General features: G+C 44.7%; 1 protein-coding gene across 2 annotated transcripts in view; it reads left to right on the top strand.

Annotated features, from left to right (window-relative positions):
- The first annotated feature begins 5,694 nt into the window (after positions 1–5,694).
- ICA1 (islet cell autoantigen 1) overlaps positions 5,695–6,000 on the top strand; it is an 81,098-nt gene continuing 80,792 nt past the window's right edge. For both annotated transcript variants that reach the window (XM_068157095.1, XM_068157094.1), the window contains exon 1: positions 5,695–5,778. The gene's annotated coding sequence lies outside the window, so the exon portion shown is untranslated. The remainder of the gene's footprint in view (positions 5,779–6,000) is intronic.

Below are 6,000 nucleotides of genomic sequence, written 5' to 3'. Positions count from 1 at the left end.
TATTTAAAATGTAGTGCTTGTGTTTAATTCCATTCTATCACTAAGAATTCTTTGGCATACGTCACAGAAGCTTATCAATCACAATGACTTCATGTTAGAATAAAAACCTTTATTAGAATAAACCAAACCAGGTTGGAAGAGACCTTCAAGATCATCGCGTCCAACCCATCAACCAATCCAACCCACCCAAACAGCTAACCCATGGCACCAAGTACCCCATCAAGTCTCCTCCTGAACACCTCCAATGATGGCGACTCCACCACCTCCTTGGGCAGCCCATTCCAATGGGCAATCACTCTCTCTGTATAGAACTTCTTGCTAACATCCAACCTGAACCTCCCCTGGCACAGCCTGAGACTGTGTCCTCTTGTTCTGGTACTGGGTGCCTGGGAGAAGAGACCATCATCCGCCTGTCTACAACCTCCCTTCAGGTAGTTGTAGAGAGTGATAAGGTCACCCCTGAGTCTCCTCTTCTCCAGGCTGAGCAACCCCAGCTCCCTCAGTCTTTCCTCATAGGGCTTGTGTTCCAAACCCCTCACCAACTTTGTTGCTCTTCTCTGGACTCGTTCCAGCAAGTCAACATCCTTCCTAAACTGAGGGGCCCAGAACTGGACACAGTACTCGAGGTGTGGCCTAATCAGTGCAGTATACAGGGGCAGAATGACCTCCCTGCTCCTGCTGGCCACACTGTTCCTGATGCAGGCCAGGATGCCATTGGCCCTCTTGGCTGCCTGGGCACACAGCTGGCTCATGTTCAGCCTACCATCGACCAGTACCCTCAGGTCCCTCTCTGCCTGGCTGCTTCTTTTCAAGCTAGTATCAAAATAATAAATTAAATATATATAAATTAAATAGCTTAAATTACTTGCAGTTTGGACTGTTGAGGGTGCTCAGTAGGAACCTGAGATACCAAGCCATAGTACTGCTCCATAACAAGACTCATACCTTCAGAAAATGCAGTAATTGAGCATTTTTATATAGAAATATTTATATACATGAATGGTTGAAAGGAAACTGAGCACTGTAGTTGCCTGCAATAGTTAAGGTGCCACAAGATTTATGTCACAGAATCACAGAATGTTAGAGGTTGGAAGGGACCTCCAGAGATCATCCAGTCCAACCCCTCTGCCAAAATCAGGATCACTTAGGGTAGTCTGCACAGGAATGCATCCAGGTGGGTTTTGAAAGTCTCCAGAGGAGACTCCACAACCTCTCTGGGCAGCCTGTTCCAGTGCTTCATCACCCTTACTGTAAAGAAGCGTCTCCTCATGTTGACGTGAAACCTTTTACATTCAAGTTTGTATCCACTGGTCCTCATGTTATTACCGTGCATCACGGAAAAGAGATTGGCCCTATCCACTTGACGCCCACCCCTCAGATATCTATAGACATTGATCAGATTACTTCTCAATCTTCTCAAGACTAAACAGCCCCAGATCTCTCAGTCCCTCTTTATAGGAGAGATGCTCAAGTCCCTTAATCATCCTCATAGCCCTCCATTGTAGTCTCCACAGCAGGTCACTGTCTCTCTTGAAAAGGGAACCCAAAACTGGACACAGCATTCCAAATGTGATCTCAACAGGGCAGAGCAGAGAGGGAAAGGAACCTCCCAAGACCTGCTGGATGTAGCAGAATTATTCTCACACATCTGAGAATCTACAGTTCACAGCATAACAGCTGTTAAGATTGGGTTTTTTAATAGACTTTCATCCTCCTAACAGATGAAACATCTCCAGGAGAGCTTTAAAAATGAGGTGACTCATATTCTTAATGGGCAAGAACATTTTACCAATATAATTGTGTTGAGATTTGCTTTTTTAGATGCAACAACTCTCACAAATGCATCAAAAAGAACATGGCAACACCCATGAGCTTCAGCCTGTAATATTGCCTTATTATCTGCTAAAGAATTGTACTTAGTAGAGAAAGTGCCATTCAGTGCCTATTACTACCATGCAAAGCTGTTCTATTCTGTTGATATAACCTCCTCCCAAGAAGTCTTATTTATTAAACACTGTTTCTGTTAGTATCCTGTTCCCTTCTCATTCTCCAACTCTGTGAAAAAAGCCATATCAATTTCTAGTCTCTGAAAGCACTGGAAGGAAGGTGAGATGGCTAAAGGAAGCACTAAATCATTGCAAGACCCCTTGGCCAGCTCTACTATAGGCTTTTTTTGACAAATTATTTTTATCTCATCTTCATTTATCATTTATGAAGTGGAAAGAGTGATCCATGTTTTTTCTCTCATGTTTTGTATATTCTTTCAGACTGTAAACTTCTTGGGGACAGAAATTATTTGCAGCATGTGTTCATAGTGGCCAAAACTACAGAGGTTGGCTTTGTGTTGGGATTATTTGATAATACTGTTGCAGACTACAGCAAAATAAATTCATAGCATACTGCAGGGACTGGATTGCTTACCCAACTCCACAGTAGATGAAGTTAACCTCAATTCATTTCAGAATACAACTGATGACTTAAGGTAGTGTGTGTACTTAAATTAATATTTTCAAGAAAATGCTTAAAAGGGGGATTTGTTTTTCTATTGTTGTTCTCCAATGGAAACCAGAGCACACTGTCACCATGTCAGTTCTCACCTTGCTACTGTCTGCTTATCTTTATTAGGGATAAAGCTGTCTCTTGAATGTCTTTCTAATTCTGTGGTGAAATTCCACAAATACCAACTCCATCTAAACAATGGATTAACTAACAGCCCTTTTGATTGAGGATGTCAGGTATGAAAAATAGATGGTCACTCCACGTGCTCCATTCCTATCATTCAAATGAAAAGTGTTGACAGGACAGAGCACTTTGGGTACTCTTTGCAAGAGTATCCAAGGAGTCTGATAATGACAATAAGGGAGAGAAATAGTGTGGGATAGTGGAAGAAAGTACAATAACAGCAACACTCAGTGTCAACCAGGCAAGAGGAAAGAGAAGTATTGCACAGATCTCTGATGATGAATTGCCACAAAGAGTATCTTACTCTCCACTTAGATAGCAACATTAAAAGTCAGAACTTTGGACAACACCTAGAAGTGAAACCAATCCTGAACACAGAAGAATCCAGGCAAGCCCTCTCCCGCTCTTGACAGTTTCCCATTTTCTTCTTTGAATTTCTGTCTTATTACTTAAAGAAATATAAGAACTTTGGTTTGGAGGGGAAAACACACACACACACACGCATGTGTTAAGATTTTATTATATAGATATATATAGACAAGAAAAGCATATCCTGCAGTATGCTATAGTAGCAAAGCGACAGAGTAAACATGACTGAAAGGTGAGTCTCACTGAATCAACATGTGATTCCAATCTTTACTGTGATTCCAATCTTTGCTTGTCCTTTTACAAGCTAAATGCAGCTGGGACAAAGTGTAACACAAGGCTCGGCTGCAGGAAAGATCTCACAGGAAGAGGGCTAATATTTATTGCTAGCTCACTCTTTCAAAAGCTCTTGGTTTGTGTGATCTGGAGCTTGGAAAATGAGTTCTCTACCATGAAATGTGACATTTCCAGCTGTGGTGTGGTTAATAGCCATACCTTGGTGGGCTGCTGGGGCAGCTGGGGCAAAGTGTAACACAAGGCTCAGCTGTAGGAAAGTTCTCACAAGAAGAGGGCTAATATTTATTGCTAGCTCACTCTTTCAAAAGCTCTTGGTTTGTGTGATCTGGAGCTTGGAAAATCAGTTCTTTACCATGAAATGTGACATTTCCAGCCGTGGTGTGGTTAATAGTCATACCTTGGTGGGCTGCACATTATCTTCACTTCAATCTTGCAGCAATTTTGATGATGTCATCCAAGCAACCTCAGTTTGCAAGAGGATGTGGAGTTCTGTAAAACAGCAAAAGATGGACTTCTTAAAGCCAGTGGATCAATTGCTTAGTTGATTTAAGCAACTCAGAGTACTTGGTGCCAAAACGGAGTGGGGAAATATTAGTAACAGAATGGATGTAGCACCATGCTTCAGGGTGTTTCATGCATCCAGTTAGCTTTGCCAAACACTAAGCTTGTGACAAGTAGTAAGTGCACCTTATTTCATGCACCACTTGCAATAACTGTTTTCTGCAGTTACATTTCTGTATTTCTGCTGCACTAAAAATACCTCCATGGAAGATAAGAGAGGTGCTAGAACAGGCAGATGGCACTTGCTTATATTTATAACATGCATGTCTGGTGATAAACTAGATGAAACATGGTAAAAGATTAAGAAATGTCTGCGCTATAGTGAGGAATAAAGGTTTAAGACTTCTTTTTTATTTGAGGTTATATAGTAAACAGCTAACATTTTCAGATGTGAAACTGGACAATGCTAGAAATTGTTTGCAGCTTGCAAATGTTTGCCTCATGTAACCTAGAAATGAGCTAGCCTAAGTCACTCACTCTAGGTATATTTACATACATGCATAATGGTATAAAAACAGCTCCACGATTACAAAAGTATGATGTTCTTCAGAATCAAAGTTTATTCAGAATTGCTTGCTCTCATACCTTACCCTGGCACAACTAAGAAAAATAACACTTTCAAGCTTACCTAATAGAAGCTCCCCTCGTGACTTAGCTAAAGTACCTCCTTCACAATGCTGTGAGGTTTTCTTTTTCACCCTCCTCTATGAGATTTGCACATAAAAATCCCATTAAAAGACACAATGAATTCTTCATGTTCAGTTATGAAGAAACTACCAAAAAACAATGCCAGACTTGGCTGAAGAGATCCCAGATCCTTGTCCGCTGCAGAGAGATTTTTTTTCCGCTTATTAGCACTGCTTCCCTTTGGAGAGGTCAGAAGTAACTCTATGGGTATTTCTTTCTCTGGAAAACAAATAATAACTGGAACTAACGCAACTCATCAGGCCATACCTCTAATGCAAGCATTTACATCTCTGTCATAGTCAAGGAAACCAATATCCAAAGGATGGCTAATCTCATAAGAAACTAGAATCAGATAAACCACACCCAGAAATGCATCTTTTCTCTCTCTGCTTCAAAAAGAGCTCTACACAACCAACACAGTGTAATAGTGCCTACAGGACAGCATCTAGAGGCAAACAAGATATCTAACGTGATGTTTCCTCTACCCCAAACTTCCAGCTGCTGAAGAGTGTTTCACTTTTCTATGCATGATTGAGGACCCCATTAAAAGATTGGTCAGGTGTTGGAATAGGCTGCCCCGGGAGGCGGTTGAATCCCCATCCCTGGGTGGACTTAAAGGCCCCAGAGATGTGGCGCCGAGGAACATAGTTTAGCGCCATACTTGTAGAGTTAGGAAATGACCTTAATGATCTTAAAGGTCGTTGCCAACCTAGTTCTATGATGCTGTATTTCCACTACCCTGATGGACTATTTACGGCAGCCCAAACATTTTAGTACTTCATTGACGGTCCCTGGGAGACACTTGCAGGCTATGGTTCAGAGATTTTGATCGAGGCAATGACAGGAGCCCCAGAAGGACCCAAGACCAGGGAGACTTTCTCCCCGCTTTCCCTTCAGGCCTTCCCTCACAGCACGTCCGGGGAGGGACGAGGAAACACGGCACGGCCGAGCTCAAGGCCAGGAAACTGCCTGTCCGGCTGACCTGGCAGCCGCCGCCCTCCCGTGCCGGTGGCTGGGCGGGCGGTGGCGGTGGCGGTGGCGGCGGCGGCGGCTCCGCCCCGCTGCGGGACCCGCCCGCGTCAGCAGAAGCGCCTCCGTTCGCCGCTGTGACGCCGGTGGCGCTGGAACACCTGGAGGGGTGGCGGCAGCGCCTCCGGCTCGGCCCTCCCCTCCTCCGTGGACAAGGTGAGTGCGGGAAGGGGGGGGACTCCTTGGGATCGGTGTCAGCTCGCGGCGGGGAAAACAGGTTCCGCCAGCAGCTGCTGCGACCGGTGCCGGGCAGCGCTGGGTGGGCGCCGCCTCCCCCGCGGGCTGCCCACCCGCCGCTGGGGGGAAGGAGGCGGCGCGGCGGCTGGGCCTGCGGCGCTGGTTCCCGGCAGGGTTTGGCCGCGGTTGCAGCCGGGACCG

Source organism: Melanerpes formicivorus, unplaced genomic scaffold (assembly GCF_026170545.1).
Source record: "Melanerpes formicivorus ecotype bairdi unplaced genomic scaffold, bMelFor1.0.p_v2 SCAF_35, whole genome shotgun sequence".
NCBI lineage: Eukaryota > Metazoa > Chordata > Aves > Piciformes > Picidae > Melanerpes > Melanerpes formicivorus.
Note: the sequence above shows the minus strand (reverse complement) of the source record. Positions and strands in the feature narration are given on the sequence as shown.